At 44.5% G+C, this 21,682-nt stretch overlaps 1 long non-coding RNA gene across 1 annotated transcript in view; it reads right to left on the bottom strand.

Annotated features, from left to right (window-relative positions):
- LOC146210321 (uncharacterized) overlaps positions 1-21,682 on the bottom strand; it is a 150,353-nt gene that overhangs the window by 47,605 nt on the left and 81,066 nt on the right. The window contains exon 3 of the long non-coding RNA XR_014708946.1: positions 16,813-16,925. This is a non-coding gene — a long non-coding RNA (uncharacterized LOC146210321). The remainder of the gene's footprint in view (positions 1-16,812; positions 16,926-21,682) is intronic.

Genomic DNA, 21,682 nt, shown 5'->3' with positions numbered 1-21,682 from the left:
CCCAACTTTCCAATCATTGGGAATACAACCTGTTTCAAGAGACTGATCAAATAATTTAGTAAGGATTATAGAGCATGATGACTTTGTGTTTATCAAAAACTTAGAATTAATATTGTCAACACCGCAGGAGGAGGAGACCTTAAGATTTTCAATAAGATTCAGAACTCCTGATACGTCAAATAGAACTGGATCCATGGGAACAACATCAAAAACAGGGCCATCGCGATTAGCAATAGAAACATTGTCAGAAAAAGCTGCCGCGAAAACATTGTTAAGAATAGAAGCACATTCGTTAGGTGGAAACGCAACACCGTCAGAAGATGTGAGTAATATTGTGGATGTGTCTTTCTTGTTGACAATGTTCCAAAATTGTTTAGGATTGTTAATCAACATAGCAGGTAAAGTATGGTTAAAGAATGAGTCCTTGGCGCTTTTTAGCGCAGTTTTGTACTCAGCTGCCGCGAGGAAATAGGATTCCCATCGTTGCTTAGAATTCGACAACTTGGCAGAGCGAAACAAACGCTTCTTTTTATTGGAAAGTCTTTTTAAAAGATTATTAAACCAAGGAGATTCTCTGTTGCACCTCAAGGACCTAAGCGGCACGAAAGTTTTAGTGAGACGTTCGACGGCGTACTTAAATAATTTCCAGTTAGTGTCAACAGAACGTAGTGAGAACCCAGGTAAGTATTCGTTCAGAAAAAGAGCTAGTTCGCGGTTAATGGTGTCAAAATCGGCCCGTTTATAATCTCTAATGCGCTTAATCTGATTGAGGTGGCTACAAGCAGGAATTTGCACATCAAAGTGTAGCAAGGAATGATCACTGAGGCCAGGCAGGTGCAAAACCGAAGAGATAAAATGCGGTACGTTAGTTAGAACAAGATCTAAAACGCTAGATGTGGATGAAGTAGTTCGAGTAGGTTTAGAGACTAACTGTGACAGGTTGAAGTCCAAACACGTCGTCAAAAACTTATTACATTCAGTGGAGAAAGGGCTCAGATAAGGCGAAGTATCAGTCCACACGATACTGGGGTAGTTAAAGTCTCCAGCTAAGATAATAGGCATGCTCGGAAAGCGTACAGTGATTAGGTTAAGGGCGTCATGTAGTTCGTCAACAAAAGTCTGGCTCGAAGATGGGGGACGGTAACATATGCCCAAAATCATCCTCTTAAAATGTGCACAAAGTTCTACCCAAACCAACTCCAAGCTATTAGAAAAATTAATAGGTGATGCAACAATATTATCCGCGACAGCTATTAAAACTCCTCCGCCACATTTCTGACCTCTATCTAATCTAAACACATTATAACGCTTTCTACAATCAAACAGTTCTTTGTTGGCTATCATGGAAGAAAGCCATGTTTCCGTTAATAACACAACGTCAGCATCACACGAATCAATGACAGAATTAAGTTCATCGCGCTTAGGTAATAAGCTTCTTATATTGGTAAAAAGAACAGAAAGAGAGTTTACAGTACGAGGTGCCGACCCACCGCCCCTCGCTAATCCCTACGACGCAGTACCTGTCAGGTCAGGTGTATCGATACTTGAATGCTGATTGTGGTCCGGCGAAGAATTCAAGCGATCAGCATGCTTAGTATGCGACGAGCCAGATGTGACGTCACTAGTTTCACCATCAAAAAATGGTGTAGGCTCCCGAAGATTACTTTCAATGAAAACGCAATCGCGAAAAGGGTTGTAGCTGTAGCATTGGCCATTAATATGCAGTTTGTTGTACCTAAGTTTGTAATACCCGTCCTGTTCCTTAGCGAACTGAAGCAACTTTTTCCTGGCCTGGCGTGTTTGAAACGAGTAATCTTCACTCACGTTGATACTTTTATCTTTTAGTTTGGTAGACTGAGATAGAACCTGTTGCTTCGTTTTAAATGAGCGGAACTTCACGATAACAGGGCGGCATTTTCCGTCTGAGAATGCACCAATTCTATGAGAACGTTCAAACGCATCCTTTGTAAGCACTGGACTAAAGCAGCTGGAAATCATGTCTAACAGCTTTACTTCGGTTTCTTCCCATGTTTCCGATGGACTGTCAGGCAATCCAAAAAATATTAAGTTGTCTCTTCGCTGCCTGTCTTCCAACTGAGCTTGAGAAACCCGCAGTCTGGCATTTTCACGAACCAGGCTGTCCGCGAGTTCACGCAGGGTTAGAAACTCTTGTCGAGCTACGTCATCGAATGATGTTTTGGTTTCAACCGCAGACAGCCTCGCATCAATATCAGAAATGCTCTTCTTCATAGTTTCCTGGCATTCCTTAATCTCAGTAATTGAAGTAACTAGACGTGACTGTTCCGTTTCCATTCTAGCAGTGCGTGCGTTAACACTTTGTAACAAAGTCAACATATCATTCAGCTTTCCCTGTAGTGTTTCATCTCTTTCACTGTCTCTAGACCGCGTAACAACACCAGAACCACCGGAACCAGGACCAGGGTTAAGCTCAACGTCTCCCGACTGCAAGAGCAGCTGGCAACACACATCAAATGACTGCACAAGCAAACCTAGTAGCAATCGTGGGCGTGGGAACAGCAGAAGACAGGCATTACTGGACTTCTTAGCAAACATGGAAGTGTCATTACTGACCTGCATGAACAAACGCATCGTGTCAAACAACCGTAGAATGATGCTGTTCACACGCCCACTGGAAGGCGCGGGTCGCTGGCGTCCGTTTATATCCAGAGGAAATGGTGATGCCGTTGGTGATGAGCTGTACTTGTGTGAGGGAGCAATGGTCCAGGATGGTTGCCAGGACTTGGTACATCCCGCGAAGTCATCATTACGGCCGAAAACTGCAGGCGTGAATGCGGGGATGACACCTGGGGCGTCCGATGCCGTGTAGATTTGAAGACATCCCACTATCTGCATGAACAAACGCATCGTGTCAAACAACCGTAGAATGATGCTGTTCACACGCCCACTGGAAGGCGCGGGTCGCTGGCGTCCGTTTATATCCAGAGGAAATCGTGATGCCGTTGGTGATGAGCTGTACTTGTGTGAGGGAGCAATGGTCCAGGATGGTTGCCAGGACTTGGTACATCCCGAGTACCAAGTCCTGGCAACAGTTGATGAAGATGACGGTTTCACTGCAGTGAAGGAGACCGCACCAGAACTTATGCAGCAACCTTAGACACCACCAGGAGAAACATCGGTGCAGAGCCTGGCCCAGTGCACCCATTACAGCCCAATGTTGACAAGACGTGTTGGCAACTTGCCTCCTTAACAAAAAGAGTTAGATGTCATACCATTGGTACCCAGGTACCAGAACATTTGTCTTGTACCAGCCTAAATCATCATGTTTAGAGAGATGTGTAAAGCCATTCTAGAGTTGTTTTTATCAAAAAGAGCTGCATTACATAAAAGCAGAACTGGGAATTCATGAGCAGCCTCATCAAAGACAACAGCCCGTTTCCATAAAACTATGGTGTAAAGGCAACAGATCTGTCGGCCTAGATGACTCACGCCGTTCTCAGTCGTCTATGGCAGAACACCCTACATCCCTCTCAACGCGCAGTTGGGCCTTCCCCGTTAGACTACGTCACCAATTCACTCCGCCCAACGACTTTGTTTCGCCCGCCTCGACGCTCACCGCAACCTTCTCACGGCTCATGTGCGTGTGAGAGTGGCCAATGCAGCATCACCACCACTTCCCACCTTCCGGTCTGGTGACTTGGTCCTCGTTCGCCGCACCGTCCGCACGACTGGCCCTGCCACGAAGCTGATGCCCCGATACTGCGGCCCTTACCGTGTCGTTGAACGGCTCAGCCCCGTGACATACCGCCTCGGAGACTTCCCCGAGCATGGACGATGCAGTGTGCACCACATTTTCACGGAGCATGTGTAAACATGAAGCAATATGTCAACAGCGCCAGCATTGACTCCGACTTAGATACTGGGTCATCACCACTACTGTCGTTGCCAGCTGCCTCACTGCCTTCCCCACGAAACGCCGCCCCATAAGTGGAGCACCTGCAACAGCTCACTGAAACTCCCCCCCCCCCCCCCCCCCCGGCGGAAAGATGTTACGGTGCACGCCGAGGAGCGCTGCGCCAGAAAAGGAAGAGGCGCAGGACGAGCGCGAGACAAGCGCGCGGCGCCAGCGCGAGGGTTAGAGAACAAAAGAAGAGCGCTGGGGCAAGTGGTGTTTGCCTGGTGTCCTCTGTTCTGTGTCTATCTCTAGGCGGGCACAGGGTCCCGCAACATTATATAACGCATTACAAGTTCTTCAATAAGATGACTGAAGGACAAATTTTGCAGCTTATGTGATGTGTCGCACTGAAACCAAACATGCATGGCAGTTTTCTTGCCTCGCAGTGTTGAGTGCAAAAGCTGCCGCAGAAACAAAACGATCTCAGTTTCTGTGGGACGGAGCCACGAAGGAGGCGAGTATATCCGTGATGGTGCGGTTAACACGCTCCACGAGGCCATTGCACTGGGGATGATTGACGGATGTAGTGGAATGTGCAATGCCAAGGTAGCGGAAGGCTGGTTCAAATTCATGGGACAAACACGAGTATAAAAATCGATGTATCTAAATGCAGATAACTACGGATTTGCTGAAGGACGGGGGGATATCGTGTTAGAAAAACTGGCCACCTTGTATACGCAGTGCCTGATGTCATCGACGGTACCGGAACCATGGAAGAATGCAAACATTATCCTCATTCATAAGAAAGAGGACTCTAAGGACCTTAAAAATTACAGACCAATCAGCTTACTGTCTGTTACGTATAAGGTATTTACTAAGATATGCGGATGATACCACTTTAATGGCAGAAAGTGAAGTGGAACTCAAGAGCCTTCTGATGCGCGTACAAGAGGAGAGTGAGAAGTCTGGGCTTAAACTGAACATTAAAAAGACGAAGATCATGGCATCTTGCCCTATCAAGTCCTGGAGTATCAATGGACAAGAAGTGGAAGCTGTGACAGATTTTCTGTTCTTGGGCGCCAAGATTACCTCGGAAGGAGACTGCAGCCATGAAATTAGGAGACGCCTGCTTCTGAGAAAGAGAGCAATGGTTAGCCTTGACCGCCTAGTAAAGAGCAGAGACATTAGTCTGCCAACCAAGATCCGTATAACCCGTGCTATGGTCTTTCCAGTTGTGATGTATGGATGCGAGAGTTGGACTGTGAAAAAGGCTGACCGCCGAAGAATTGACGCGTTTGAATTGTGGTGCTGGCGAAGACTCTTAAGAGTTCCTGGGACTGCCAGAAGATCAAATCAGTCGATATTGTCGACCATAAACCCTGACTGCTCATTGGAGGGTCAAATTCTAAAGTTAAAGCTCAGCTACTTTGGTCATCTGATGAGAAGAGAGGAGTCGCTGGAGAAAGATTTGGCGTTGGGAAAGGTTGAGGGTCGCCGGAGAAGGGGTAGGCAGCGAACGCGATGGTTAGATGGCATTCTCGAGGCATTGCAGATGAAGCTATGCGATGTTAAGAAGATAGTGAGAGACCGGAAAGCGTGGCGTGACATGGTCCATAGGGTCACGAAGAGTCAGACACGACTGAACGCCTGAACTGAACTGAAGGTAATCGCTAATAGAATCAGAACAACCTTAGACGTCAATCAAGCAAAGGATCAAGCAGGGTTTCAGAAACTGTACTCTACTATCGATCATATCCATACCATCAATCAGGTGATAGAAAAATGCTCGGAATATAACCAGCCCTTATACATAGCATTCATTGATTACGAAAAAGCATTTGACTCAGTTGAAACCTCGGCGGTGATGCAGGCATTGCGAAATCAGGGGGTAGACGAGCCGTACGTGAAAGTGCTGGAAGATATATATAGTGGCTGCACAGCAACCATAGTTCTGCATAAAGAAAGTAACAAAATTCCCATAAAGAAAGGTGTTAGGCAAGGAGACACAATCTCCCCAGTACTATTCACAGCTTGTTTAGAGGAAGTATTCAGAGACTTGGAATGGGAGCAGTTAGGGATAAGGGTAGATGGAGAATACCTCAGTAATCTGCGATTTTCTGATGACATTGCCTTGCTAAGCAACTCGGGAGATGAACTACAAATAATGATTGATGACCTAAACAGGAAAAGTAGAAAGGTAGGCTTGAAAATCAATATGCAGAAGACTAAGGTAATGTTCAACAGCATCGGGAAGGAACAGCAGTTTACATTAGGTAGCGAAGTACTGAAAGTAGTAGGCGAATATGTCTACTTAGGACAGGTAGTAACCGCAGATCCGGACCATGAAAAGGAAATAACAAGAAGAATAAGATTGGGATGGAGCACATTTGGCAAGCACTCGCAGATTATGTCTAGCAGCTTACCGGTATCGCTCAAGAGGAAAGTATACAACAGCTGCATCTTACCTGTACTCATTTATGGGGCTGAAACGTGGAGGCTAACCAAGAAAGTTCTACTTAAGTTGAGGACAACCCAGAGGGCTATGGAACAAAAAATGGTAGGTGTAACATTAAGAGATAGGAAGCGTGCAGAGTGGGTCAGAGAAATAACTCAAGTTACCGACATTCTAGTGGACATTAAGAAGAAATAGACATGGGCAGGACATGTAGTGCGAAGAGAGGATAACCGATGGTCGCTTAGGGTAACAAACTGGATTCCAAGGGAAGGAAAGCGTAGGAGGGGGCAGCAGAAAGTTAGGTGGGCGGATGAGATTAAGAAGTTCGCAGGGGTCAAGTGGATGCAGCTAGCACACAACCGGGTTAAGTGGAGAAATATGGGAGAGGCCTTCGCCCTGCAGTGGGTACAGTCAGGCTGATGATGATCTAAATGCCTAACATATGATTGACATGATACAGTGACATAACATGATAATAGTGGCCATAGTGAAAGTGCGTGAAAAAGCAACAAAAATTCCCAGTCCTTAACAACCAACAAAGGCTAAAAAAGGTGGATGCGCAGAAAACATTTTTTATATTAGAACTTGTTTAAAAAACCGCAGAGAAACTTATAAGATGGACAAAAAATAAGTTAAACATTAAAAAAGAAGAGAGAGAGATGCAAATGTTGAAACAAAATTGAAAGCCAACCAATTGACACTGCAAAACAAAAAACCAACAATGAATTAAACAATATGCCTGACTGCAATTCAAAACGTATAAAACGAAGGCATGTAAAGAGTGCAAATAAAATCAAAGAAAATCAAGCACAATCAGAGAGAAAAGCAATTTCTTTGTTCGAAATGAAAACTGAGGATGTGCTGACGCATTCATCCTTGTGCTTAGCAATCAAAGCGGCTTCCACTATTTCGCGTGTAAGCTTGTTATGGGATCGGTTTAGAATGGTCGTTTTCTGAAAGAAAGGGGAGCATTTTCTATTGCGGTCGCATGTGCGACAATGCACTGGCAGGTTTTTGGACGATGACCCTGAAAAATCATTGCTATGCTCCATTAAAGATGAATACATTGGCCAGTTTGGCTGATGTATGCTTTGCCACAAGATAGAGGGATGGAGTATACAAGCCCTTCTGCGCATGTTACGGCGGGATTCTTGTGCCTTGTGGTGCAGTCATTATCTCTCTTTGTCGTTTTGTTGACCATGCGACAGTCTTGATAGGCGGTGCGAGGCTGAAAAGACCACGTGAACGCCTGCCTTCTTACCAATCTTCTTGAGATTATGAGAAATCTTGTGGATATAAGGTATTATTGCTACCTTATTTCGCTGTTGGACTTCAGCTGAAGGGCCTGTCATCTTCATTTTGTAGTTCTTTAACATTTTTCTAGCGACAGAAGAAAGAAGTTTCTACGGGAATCCCGACTGCGTCAGCCTGCACACTTGAGCTGAAAAGCTATCCTGAAATTTATGCTTGCGTGACTTCGTCAAGGTGTTACTAAAACCAGATTGCACAATATTCCTTTTAACCAACTTTGAATGAGCAATACCATAAGCTAAAATGGGTTTCTTGCTTCTTGGTTCGAACGCCCAGCAAACATGATTAGGAGTGAAAATAAGTCTTAGCTCGAGAAAACAAATGGAATTATTGTCTGGCACTTCGTGGGTCAGCTCAAGTGGCGCCATTGTGTTCGCAAACACGGTCAGAACTTGAGGTACCCGACTTAAAATGGTTTCAATATTGCAACCTAAGATAACTAAGTAATCATCTACGAACTGGAAGATCTTTAAAACGCATGAGTTATCAAAGCTTTCATTAAGAGCTCTGTCATGCATGCCGAGGTAAAGGTCACTGAGAACTGGGGCAATGCATGATCCTATAAAGATCCCCTGCCTTTGTATAAAAAGAGACCTATTCCAATCTGCAAAGGTTGATTTGAGGTAAACCGACAACAATTCCAAAAAACCATCAACAGTAATGGCTGTCCAAATATGGCGCCGTGGCTTTTCAGAATAAGTGCGGCATTAGTGTTGATGGTTTTTTGGAATTGTTGTCGGTTTACCTCAAATCAACCTTGCAGATTGGAATGGGTCTCGTTTTATACAAAGGCAGGGGATCTGTACAGGATCATGCATTGCCCCAGTTCTCAGTGACCTTTACCTCTGCATGCATGACAGAGCTCTTAATGCTTTGATAACTCATGCATTTAAAGATCTTCCGGTTCGCAGATGATTACTTAGTTATCTTAGGTTGCAATAATGAAACCATTTTAAGTCGGGTATCTCAAGTTCTGACCGTGTTTGCGAACACAATGGCGCCACTTGAGCAGACCCACGAAGTGCCAGACAAGAATTCCATTCGTTTTCTCGAGCTAAGACGTTTTTTCACTCCTAATCATGTTTGCTGGGCGTTCGAACCAAGAAGCAAGAAACCCATTTTAGCTTATGGTATTGCTCATTCAAAGTTGGTTAAAAGGAATATTGTGCAATCTGGTTTTAGTAACGCCTTGACGAAGTCATGCAAGCATAAATTTCAGGATAACTTTTCAGCTCAAGTGTGCAGGCTGACGCAGTCGGGATTCCCGCAGAAACTTCTCTCTTCTGTGGCTAGAAAAATGTTAAAGAACTACAAAATGAAGATGACAGGCCCTTCAGCTGAAGTCCAACAGCGAAATAAGGTAGCAATAATACCTTATATCCACAAGATTTCTCATAATCTCAAGAAGATTGGTAAGAAGGCAGGCGTTCACGTGGTCTTTTCAGCCCCGCACCGCCTATCAAGACTTTGTCGCATGGTCAACAAAACGACAAAGAGAGATAATGGCTGCACCACAAGGCACAAGAATCCCGCCGTAACATGCGCAGAAGGGCTTGTATACTCCATCCCTCTATCTTGTGGCAAAGCATACATCAGCCAAACTGGCCAATGTATTATTCATCTTTAATGAAGCATAGCAATGATTTTTCAGGGTCATCATACAAAAACCTGCCAGTACATTGTCGCACATGCGACCACAATAGAAAATGCTCCCGTCTTTCAGAAAACGACCCTTCTAAACCGATCCCATAACAAGCTTACACGCGAAATAGTGGAAGTCGCTTTGATTGCTAAGCACAAGGATGAATCCGTCAGCACATCCTCAGTTTTCCTTTCGAACAAAGAAATTGCTTTTCTCTCTGATTGTGCTTGATTTTATCTTTGATTTTATTTGTACTCTTTACATGCCTTCGTTTTATACATTTTGAATTGCAGTCCGTCATATTGTTTAATTCATTGTTGTTTTTTTGTTTTGCAGTGTTAATTGTTGGCTTTCAATTTTGTTTCAACATTTGCATCTCTCTCTCTTCTTTTTTCATGTTTAATTTACTTATTATTTTTTGTCCATCTCATAAGTTTCTCTGCGGTTTTATAAACAAGTTCTAATATAAAAAATGTTTTCTGCGCATCCACCTTTTTTAGCCATTGTTGCTTGTTAAGGACTGGAAATTTTTGTTAATTTTTCACGCACTTTCCCTACGGCCACTATTATCATGTTATGTCACTGTACCATGTCAATCGTGTGTTAAGCATTTAGATTTATCGATTTTTTATACTCCTGTTTGATTTTGTTGCACCTGTTTACGCCACCTGTAGATTTTGTTCCTCTAGTGGGCGTTTCTCTGTTATATATATGACATGGTTGGCTGATTTACAAAAATAAAGTCGCAGTTCAGTGCCTCTGCATCTTACGTGTTCCTCCGTCTTCGTCCTTGTCCGGCTACGCGCTGCAATAACTATGAAAAACCAACTAGCCCGACAGCTTGTCCTCTTTGTATTTTTTGTTCACAAGAAACTATGGGGGATGTGTATATGACCTACATGTAAAACAAATAAAACGACCTTGATAAAATGTTCATTATGATGATGATGATGATGGATTTTAATGGCGCAAGGGCGACTCAGGCCAAAGAGCGCCAAACTCAAGGTTAATGGTGCACTCAAGTTTATATGATGGAATAGTTGTGATTTTTCATGAAGGGATAAAAAACTGGTGTATAGGGCCTAAAAATGTATTCGCTCTGTAATATCGCTAAAAACAATGGTGTATAGGGCCTAAAATTCATTTGTGATATATAATGGATGCGCAATGTATAAGTAGATGTATTAAAAGATCTCATCCGTCCTCTCAAGGAGGAGCGGGCTGAGACCCACGTCGATAAAAAATTTCATGTAAAAAGCCTACTTGTGATAAAAATTTAAGCACCTGTTTTAAAGGAAACATTGGGTTGTCGCCAATAAAAATGGATGGGTGTGCAGGTATTTGATGAGTGAACAAGGAGGGAAAATGACGTCTTCTTTCTGGTTCCAGTTGTGTACATATGATTAAAACATGTATGACAGTGAGTCGATCACCACATCTCGAGCAGTGTGGTGCAGGAGAGTTGGTTAAAAGATATGTATGGGTTATGTATGTGTGGCCAATTCTCAGCCTGCACAGGGCTACTTCTTTAAATCTGTGTTGTTTTTCTGTGGTGTACCTGCCTATTTTTGCCTTTATTGTGTGTAGTTTATTTTCTGATGCTGCGTCCCATTCCTCTTGCCATTGTTGTCGAATCATGTTTTTTATGTGTGGTTTGAGGTCATGATAAGTTATCTTATCAATGTCTGTGTCATTTCTAAGGGCAGCTGAAGCAGCTAGCCTATCAGCTGCCTCATTACCAGGTATACAGCGGTGGCCTGGCACCCAACACAGTGTAATTTTAATTTCTTGTTCATGGGCAAACATAAGGGTGTTATAAAGAGAGTTCAGTACTGGGTTCTTATTTTGCCATTTCCAAAAGGATAGGGACTTTAAAACACTGAGGGAGTCTGTGTAGATGATCGACGTCTGTATTTTATTTTCTATAATGTGTCTCACAGCTAAAAGGATACCATTGCATTCAGCGGTAAATATACTAGTATTTCTGTTCAGGGTTTTTGACTGTGAAAACTGTGGTCCATGTGCTGCACAGGAGACTTGAGCAGACTTCGAAGCATCTGTGTAATATTCATCACAAGTGTACTTCTCCTGAAGTGACATGAAATGCTGCTGTATGGCAATAGGGGATGCATGTTTGCCCACTTCAAGAAACGACAGGTCGCAATTAACACCGTGCATTTCCCAAGGAGCAATTAGGTCTTTTATGGAAGTTGTATGAAGACTGGTAACCGAAACATTCAGGTATTCAATGTGCGTGGCAACTCTGATTGGATATGGGGGAGTAAGAGATGGTTTTTTTGAGAAAAGTGCTGTGCCAGTTTTGTCAAGCAGGAGCCGACGACATGGATGGTCCAGTTGGCATAGTACCTTCATAGCATAAGTTAGAGAAGTAAATTGTCTCCTTCGTTGCAGTGACCATCGGTTCGCCTCGACATAGAGGCTAGCAATTGGGCTAGTTCGGAAAGCGCCTGTAGCGAGGCGAAGGCCGAGGTGGTGCACGGGATCGAGCAATTTTAGCGCAGAGGATGATGCTGACCCATAAACCATCGAGCAATAGTCAATGCGTGATAGAACTACACTATTCAGAAGGTTCAGAAGGCAGTCGCGGTCTGTGCCCCATGACCGGTGAGAGAGAATTTTTAGCAAATTCATCGCTTTGAGACACTTCAGTCGCAACTGTTTTATGTGGGGAATGAAGGAAAGTTTTTCGTCAACAACTACGCCAAGAAATTTATGTTCTTTTTTAAAGGCAAGGCTCTGGCCATTCAGTGTAATGTTGGGGTCAGGCCTGATGCCACGCTGCTTAGAGAAAAGTACACAAACACTCTTTCCAGAGTTAAATTTAAACCCATTGTCATCAGCCCACCTGGACAATTTGTTTACACCTAGCTGAATTTGTCGTTCACAGATGGCCAAGTTGCAAGATTTGAAGCTTATCTGGACGTCATCAACATATACAGAACAAGAAATAGTTTTTGGCAGCACGCTTTTTAAAGAGTTCATTTTGACTACAAAAAGTGTGCAACTGAGAACACCACCTTGAGGGACACCATTTTCTTGAATGTACTGCTTTGAATACGCATTGCCAACACGAACTTTGAAGGTCCGTTCAGACAAGTAACTTCGAATTGTGCTCAACATGTTTCCTGTGATGCCAAGAGAGAAGAGGTCGCGGAAGATACCATAGCGCCAAGTGGTATCATATGCTTTTTCAAGATCGAAAAAGACAGATAAACAATGTTGTTTATGTGCAAAAGCATCCCTTGCATAAGACTCAAAGGCAATGAGCTGATCAGCTGTTGATCGCCCAGCTCTAAAACCAGCTTGGTTTTGATAAAGAAGACCATTGTATTCAAGGAAATGGAGAAGGCGACGATTTACCATTTTCTCAAAAAGCTTGCAAAGACAGCTGGTTAGTGCGATAGGCCGATAACTAGCAGCAAGTGTGGGTTCTTTTCCTGGTTTTAATATTGGGATGATGATCGCTTCCTTCCATGCTTTAGGAAAGCGTCCTGTGGCCCATACTTTATTATACAGGTAGAGTAGGGTTTCAACAGTGTTCACATGCAGATGCCTGAGCATTCCATATGTGATCCTGTCAGGACCTGGAGCTGTGTTACCACATGTGTCTAGTGCAATCTTCAGCTCCTGCATGGTGAATGGGCTATTGTATCCTCCTGAGGATGGCCTTTTATCATGTATGTGCTTCCTCTCCTCTCTTGCCTTGTGCCGCAAAAAGGAATCTGTATAGTGTGCTGAGCTGAATATGTATTCAAAGTGTTGCCCTAGTGTGTCTGCTTGATGTTCAAGAGAGTCACCACTGGTGCTGACAAGGGGCGTTGGGACTGTGCTATATCCTTTAAGTGCTCTTATCCTGTTGTGAACTTTGTGTGCGTCAGAATAGGAGTTCACTGAAGACAGGAATGATGACCAGCTTTCTCGCTTGGAGATGCGTCGAATACGCCTGCCATTTGCCTTTGCACGCTTAAAGGCTATTAGGTTTTCGGCTGTGGGGTATCGGCGTAGTTTCGACCATGCCCTGTTTTGAGTTTCACGAGCAGTCTTACATTCTGCATTCCACCAGGGTCTTCGTTTATTTCGTGGCTTACTTGACGTCTGTGGAATGTATTTTTCTGCTGCCTCTATGATGTGCAGCGTGATTAAGCGTTGAGTTTCATCAACGCCTAAGTCAGTAACTGATGAACTGGCCAATGATGACTGTTCCCTGAACATCTTCCAGTTGGCTGCATTTTCTTTGAATTTTCTGGGATTCGACACATTTTCATTTCCGTTCCCAGTATATTTTATTAAGATCGGAAAATGGTCACTTCCGTATAGATTGTTAATGACAGTCCACTCTGTAGCTGCCAGGAACATCGAGGAGCCAATGGCTAGGTCTATGGATGTGTAAGAGTTATAAGCTATATTGTAGTAAGTTGGCTGTTTCGTGTTTAGTAAGCATGATCCCGAGGACAATAAGAATTTTTCGATTAGAACACCTCGGGAGTCCGTTCTTGTACATCCCCATAATGGGTGGTGAGCATTAAAGTCTCCGACCAGCAACCAAGGTTCCGGAAGTTGATCAATCAATTTTTCAAAACTTTCGCTACTTAGCTTATAAGTTGGAGCAATATACAGGGAACATACGGTTGTTATTTTGCCATAAACTAAGCTTCTGATTGCCACTGCCTCTAAGTCTGTGTTGAGTGAGATGTTTCGAGAGGGGATTGATTTTTGTGTTACAATGGCAACGCCACCAGAGGAGTGAGAGCTGCCTTGCCTGTCGTTCCTGAATACATTATATTGCTTAAGGAAATTTGAGTCTGCTGGTTTTAAATGGGTTTCTTGCAGACAAAGTATGTTTGGCTGATAGTCCGCAAGAATTTCATATATATCATCTAAATTTTTAAAGAGTCCTCGGCAGTTCCAATAAATGAGGAGCGCCATAATTAAAAGTTATTTAAGGGACAAGTTTAAATTTAGGTTTGTAGGTCCTTGGGACCTGTTATTGGGACTTTTCCCTTTCTTTTTCGCTCCAGTGAGCTTTGCCGCCTAGGCAGCTGGGGTGAAGAAGTTGTGTCCATCGCATCTTCAGATGCGGTGGACGACTGTGCAGAAAGCACAGGATTGTCAGTTTTAGGCCTCGACTCATGGGTCGAGGCCTTTGGGCCGGCTGACCTGGGGGTCCGCGCAGCCAGCTTTGCGGGTGGTGGTGGAGTAGCGCTAGCTGACTCCACCGAGGGCGCAGGTGGCGCTGCCCTGGAAGAACTGTGTGCTTCCTGGGCAGGTGCCAACGACCGCTGTGATGCCGCGCCCTGCTGCGTCACAACGGAGTATTGTGGCTTTTGAGGAAGAGAAAGCCGCTTTCGTGCCTCTCCGTAAGATATGTTTTCGGTGACTTTCAGTGTAATTATTTCTTTTTCTTTTTTCCAGTATGGGCATGAGCGTGAATAAGCTGGGTGGTTACCTTCACAGTTTGAGCAGAGAAGCAGCTGTTCTTCGCAGTTGTCTGTAGGGTGTTCGTGCGAGGCACACTTTGCACATGTGAGTTGGCCACGGCAACTCTGAGAGCCATGGCCATATTTCTGACATTTGAAGCAGCGGCGTGGGTTAGGGATGTAGGGCCTCAGTTTTATCTTTGTGTAGCCTACTTCGACTGATTCTGGGAGAGTGCTTGCAGCAAAGGTGAGTACAATGTGCTTTGTTTCTATCTCTTTGTTATCTCGTCTGATCTTTATCCGGTAAACATCTGTGACATTTTGTTCCTTCAGGCCTTCAAGAAGTTCTTGTTCACTGACGTACCTAAGGTCATCATCAGAGATGACTCCTCGAGCAGTGTTTAGTGATCGGTGCGGGCTAATCTGTACCGGTATTTCTCCAAATGATTCGACTGCACTTAGCTTCTGATACTGATGGTTGTATATTAATTCTAGTAGCAGGTCACCGTTTCCAAGTTTCTTTATCTTATAGCCCTGGCCAATGGCCTCAGTCAACGTTCGAGAAACAACAAATGGGGACACAAGTCGTGCAGTGATTTCCTCGTGGTCACTGTGGACCACGTGGAAACGAGGAAAGTTGTTTATGTTCTTTGAGAAGAACATGGTGGTCTCGGTGCGCCCCCTTTTAGAAGGAGGACGATCGGGGTTAAGGTGTTTAGATGCCATAAAAAGTGTATTTTTCGGCTGCAGTGCCAGCCACCCACCATGGAGCCCAACGAGGGGACGGGACAGAAATTGTCTATTCCTGCCCACGCCAGCTGTACACCGCAACTATAACCCAATATGGCGTAACTCAGGGTAGCTAGCCACACAAGGTTAACCCTCGCCGCCTGGAAGTAGGAAGAAATGAAGAAGGTAAGAGAGGACAGGACAGTTCTAAGAAAGAAAATAGGAAAGTGAAAGATGGAGGGGAGAACAGGAAAAGGCGACTGCCGATTTCCCCCGGGTGGGTCAGCCCGGAGGTGCCGTCTATGGGAAGCGTGGGCCAAAGTGGTGTGTTGCCTCCGCCGAGGGGCCTTAAAGGTCCAAACACTCGGCATCGGCTCAACCACCAGGATCCCCTTTTCCCCAGACACGACGGTGCCACGCACGGCTAAGCGTGGGTGCTCGGGGTCCGTGGTGTCGCACAAAACACACAAACACCTGCTTTAACAGGTGCCCCCTGCGGGGAAAATGTTCATTATGGCAGCACAATATCCTTTCTAAAGTGTTATGCAGCTTTTCCTTCATTTTCCCAAGAAAGCTGCCATTAAGATCTTAGAGTGCTACTTACCAATTTCATGCAATGGCAAGTTCACATTTTATTTCTATTGTTCTCGCTTGTGCGACACACTTCTGCTCCCTCTTTCCTCGTATGCCAATGCGACTAGGAACCTAGCAAAATAATATAGCATGCTTTCGTGTCATGCACGTCCGTTGCCCAGAGGTGCAGACTAACCATTGAAGAACCAATCAGGGATCGTGCACGAACATGCCTGCAGGCAGCCAAATGTACAATTGCTTCGTGACGTTTCTCGCGTAGCAAGTGAATGGGACAGCATGGCTTGAAGCTTCATGAAACTGCAAAGTGCCATAATTGCATCTTCCAATCTTTCACTTCCTAAAATCTCATCTTAGGTATATGTTGAAATTTGTTTTCGTGTGCTTGAAAAACTCATTGAAACACATAAATTTAGGGGCACACTGGTCTCGAGGGTGCAATAAAAACCACAATTAGAATTTTAAAACTATCAGGTTTCTAAACTCTGTAAATATTTCAGGTGTAATATGAATTTATAGGAAGTCGGGAAACTAACTTTAAGTCAGTGTTTACACTAAAATAGCCCATTGTCATAATATAACGTATGCTTTCCGTTCCCTGCGCACGTTAGGTGCGGTCTTCGTCTCGTTTGGAAGAGTACATCTTCGTTTCAAATTACATGCTCCAGTGTATAGTTTGAATCATTGGCTCGATAGATAGCAAAAGAAAACAAGCACATGTTCCTATTCACTGCCTGCCACACTATGCTGAAAGGAACCCTGCATCTCTCACCATCTGCTGCACAAGTCGACGTCGTGCCCCAGGATGCCATCTTGTCTAGTACCTTCGGCCTTGGACACTGGAGATTCCGCAACAATGTGCTGCCGACGAGAAAGCATGTGACGCTGCATAAGTATAGCAAAACGTCATTGATCGGTAATGTTAGAAATGTGCCTTTGTGTTGTGAGACACAGAGGAAAAGAATATTCCTGTGCCAAGTGACAGCGTCAAGGAAACAGGACCAATTAGGCAAGCGGGCCCATCAAGTAAGAAAAGTTGCAGTGTGGTCAGACCCGTCATGATACAACACTTTTGATGCCTTTTGATATGGAAAATGAAAAGACTAGAGCTGACATGAAACTGTGGGATTTGGAATTAACACCGGCAATGAAACGTAAGGCCAACTTAGTCCCCAGCGATGTCACTGACCATCTGCTTAATCCCGACGAGCTTTGCGTTGGTTTCCAATGAGTTGCTCAACCGCCTGTTGAATGGGAAAACAGCTAGGTACGATAGTGGTGGTCTGCAAAAAGAGCTGAGACACAAAGTGCGACACGTTTGGAAGTAGAGTAAGAACCGTTTGGGGCGATCGAGAATACGACCTCACTGTTATGCTTTTCAAGACGTGTGATAACTGCTAGGACAAGAGATCAGTATGGAGTATGCTGCGTGTTGAAGAAAAACAAATAAATCTTTTAGCTGCGAACATTCTGGCTGCATCCACTATGCAAAATACTAGACCCAATAAAAGATTTTCAGTACCTTCACTGATAAAAATTTCTCGCGTGGACAACCACAAAAACATGGAAGAACACCATAAAGGAAAACCTGACACCTGCCACGGCGCGCTCCGCTACGGAAGTGGAAGTGCAATGCGCGAGAGTTCACCAGTTTTCTATCTATGTAGCCTTGTCGTATGATGGGCATTGGATGACTCGTGTATTCATTCACACATCAGAGCCGCCCCAAAGTACTCTAAAGACATCACCAGTGAAGACGGCTAGGATGCAAACACAGAGTTGTTCGCCAAAATGTTCGCCGTCAGAGTACTTCAACGCTACCGATGAATCTCCTGTGTTGGCCCCTCTGCATGCTCTCCCCAGTCAGCACTTGGCAGCATGTGCATGGTTGTACTGCAGAAGTGGTGACATTTTTTGAGCGGAATAATCTTCTATTACAGCAAATGGACAAACGAGGGGGTTTTGCTGTGCTACCGGCTGGGCTCTTTCAAGAGAAGGCGACAGTTGCAATTACAAATAACTTTGTTAAAGTGAAGGAGAAAGTCAACAGATCAAAAGCTATTGCGTTATGTAACGAATAACCACCTACAGTTGAAACACAATTATTGCTCTCTTGGAGGCCATGTTTTGTTGTTGTTGTGTTGGGTTTAGTGGCGCATAAGCAGCTTAGGCTATCATGCGCCAACTTCAAGGTTAAGAGTGTTGCATTTATGTAATTTAAACTTATTCTGTTTAGAACGCTTGCTTCTATTAAAAACCTGAAAACCCAGGGCAAATCAATGAGCGAATTTTCACCTAAAAGCAACGCTGGATGAAGAGGAATGTGTTATTTGTAAAACTGCGTAAAATGTTTTTTTCTTAGTTGTTCAAGTTGTCTGCATGAGATTAAAATGTGGGTGACTGTTAGCTCGTGTCCGCATGAATCACACAGGGGCTTATCCTGTTTAGTTAAAATGACGCTGTGTTAAATGTGTGTGTCTTATGCGAAGACGGCATAAGGATACTTTGGAACGTTCAAGGTGGGTGCTCGATTTCCACTCTTCTATTACAGGCTTTATGAGGTGTATTTTGTTATTTGTTTCAGTGTTCCAAGTCGACTGCCATTTTTGTATCAGCTTACTTTGTATCAATTTCATGCAGTCTTGAGATGGTACCTGCACTTCTTTTATTTTCTTGTCTCGAGCTTTGGCAGTGCACATATCTGTTTTTCATTACCTTGAATTCCTGCATGACTGGGAACCCAGCAAATTTTTATGCTTCGTCCTTCATCTGTAAGTGTTGCTATGCTGTGTATGATGTTTCCCAGAATTGGTATAACTGCGTTTCTTGTGTGAAGGACTGTGACTATACTTAGGAAATCTGTGTAAACAATGCTTCTCCTGAGGTTTTCTTTTATTATTTTCTCTATGGCAACAGAAACAGCATAGCATTCAGCAGTAAAGATGGACGCGCACTGTGGAAGTCTTATTGTTTTTTCCCATTCACTTTGAACAACTGCGCTTCCGACATAATGATCTGTTTTCGAGCCATCCGTGTAAACGTCTGTGAAGCTACTGTACTTTTCTTTCAGCTGAAGGAATTCTTGTATGATGAGCTCTTGTGGGGTTATTGTTTTTTGGAACTGTGTAAGTGAGAGGTTGCAAACTGCAGGGACCAGGTACCAAGGAGGCAGAGGGTTAGGTCTTTTGGCAATACTAGGTAAGCAATCCAGTAGCTCAACCTCTTGACACATTAGCTCAAATCTTGAACCTTTTTTTCTTGAACCAACATTTTTGGTTCATGGCCCCTTTTCCCAACCATTTCACCCCAGAAGAGCCGAGCACCAGGCCGGGGGAAATCTTGTACCCATTGGAAACCGGTGGGTACCCGGCGGTACTGGCGATCGAATTCCGTACCTCCCGAATGCGAGGCGGAGCTACTGTACTTTTCTTTCAGCTGAAGGAATTCTTGTATGATGAGCTCTTGTGGGGTTATTGTTTTTTGGAACTGTGTGAGAGGTTCCAAACTGCAGGGACCAGGTACCAAGGAGGCAGAGGGTTAGGTCTTTTGGCAATACTAGGTAAGCAATCCTGTAGCTCAACCTCTTGACACATTAGCTCAAATCTTAGGAGCAGTGCTCTCGCTGCATTGGGTTTGTTGGTGAATAGTGTTCTAGAAGGGCATTTAGTTACTAGGGAATAGCAGATATGCTTTGGCAGAGATCTGATTTTAATTATATGGGCACATGTAAGTGACGTTCTTCTGATTTCAAGAGGAGGTTCATTTGTTTCCACAAGCAGACTGGATATAGGAAAAGTTTGGTATGCTCCACATGAGAGTCGAAGTCCTTTGTTATGTACCTGGTCTAGTTTTTTTAAGTATGATGGTCTAGCTGACCCATACACTATGCTGCCATAGTCTAAGGAGGAGCGTACGACAGATCTGTAAATGTGTTTAAGGCATGTCCTGTCAGCGCCCCAGTGTTTACGGGAAAGAACCTTTAGTATGTTTAGAGATTTGGAAGCCTTTTTCTTCAGGACATTTATATGAGGAAGAAAGGTGAGTTTTTTGTCAAAAGTTACGCCTAGAAATTTGTGTTCGTTTTTCACCGGTAATTTAGTTTTGTTCAGGTGTAGAGTAGGATCTGTCTGTAAGCTTCGTTTGAGAGAGAATAGAACAGCCACTGTGCTATCGCCATCTATGAACCGGCAACGGCACAAATCGATGCTATCGCCATCTATGAACCGGCAACGGCACCAAACCAACCTTTTCATTCTTTCTTTCCTTCTTTCCGCTCACCCCTCTGACTATATGATACCCCTTGATCTGGAAATAAACCGTCGGACTTTTGGCCTGGCTTCGCTGTCAGATGCATCACTCGGGAGCGGCGTTCCCATTGACTACGCCTTTCCAACAGTGGCGTTCCCATTGACTGCGCCTTTCCGACAGTGGCGACGAGGCTGAAGCAAGGATATCGGGCCCAGGACAGCGCCAGACATGGGTCACAAGCTACCAGACTTCGATGAGGAAGACGATAAGTGGCAAGCTTACCTGGTGAAAGTAGAAGCGTACTTTGAGGCCAATGAAATCTCAGCTGATGCAATGAAGAGGGCTTTACTAGTAGCCGCCCTTGGGACGAAGACCGTTCAAGTTTCATGCAGTAAAGTAGCGCAAGCAAAAACAAGTTCGTTGAGCTACGACAAGGTAGTCGAGACCTTGAACAGCTACTATGATCCTACACCAAACGAAATAGCAGAAAGTTTTAAGTTCTTCAACCGCTATCAGAAAGAAGAAGAATCCGTGCAGGAATTTATTGTCGCTATACGACAAATAGCACAGAACTGCAATTTTTCGTCTGTGCTAGAAAGAATGATCAGAGACCGCATCGTGTGTGGCGTCCGATCAAAGAGTTTACAAAAGCAGCTTCTGGCAATAAAAGACCTGTCACTAAAGGAAGCAGAGGCTCTAGCACTAGCTGCAGAAAGCGCCGAACTAGATTTGCGAGGCATAACCGGCGAGGCTCGGGATCCAAACGTGTTCAAGATAACTCATCGGCGCCAATCAGCGATACGAAAGCAACCGCGAACGCAATGCCAGTGCTGCGGTAACTACGGCCACAAGACTGCAGTATGTCGCTTTAACAGAGGGCAATGTTTCAAATGCAGACGATACGGGCATCTAGCGAAGATGTGCTCAGCGGCCGACAGCGTTAACACAACTGGTACCATGGAAGCACAGAAGCGGCAGGAATCGGAAGACAGTGATAGCAGTACATCGCAGATATGGTCCCTCCGTACGGCGGCGCAGACGCTGCTACCGCCCATTCAGAAAACATTCACATGGAACGGCGTTGACCTAAAAATGGACACTGATACTGGATCCCCAGTCTGCATCATTTCAAAAGCTATTTATGACAAACATCGCAATGAATGGCCTCCGCTCGCGAAATCGCCGATAAAGTTATCGTGCTATTTGGAAAGCTGCCAGTGCCGGCCGTCATGAACATGGACGTGCGTTATCAAGCAACTACAGTGGAATGCAATCTGGTGGTGTTAAACTGCAGAGGCCCCAGTCTTTGTGGCCGGGATTTATTGCAGAAACTGAAGGTCACCGGAATGACTCTCCTGCACGTAAAGGCGCAGACTAACGTGGCCAGCACGGTT

Source organism: Amblyomma maculatum, chromosome 1 (assembly GCF_055883805.1).
Source record: "Amblyomma maculatum isolate TAMU_Amacu chromosome 1, ASM5588380v1, whole genome shotgun sequence".
Taxonomy (NCBI): Eukaryota; Metazoa; Arthropoda; class Arachnida; order Ixodida; family Ixodidae; genus Amblyomma; species Amblyomma maculatum.
This window is presented reverse-complemented; position numbering and strand designations above follow the sequence as displayed.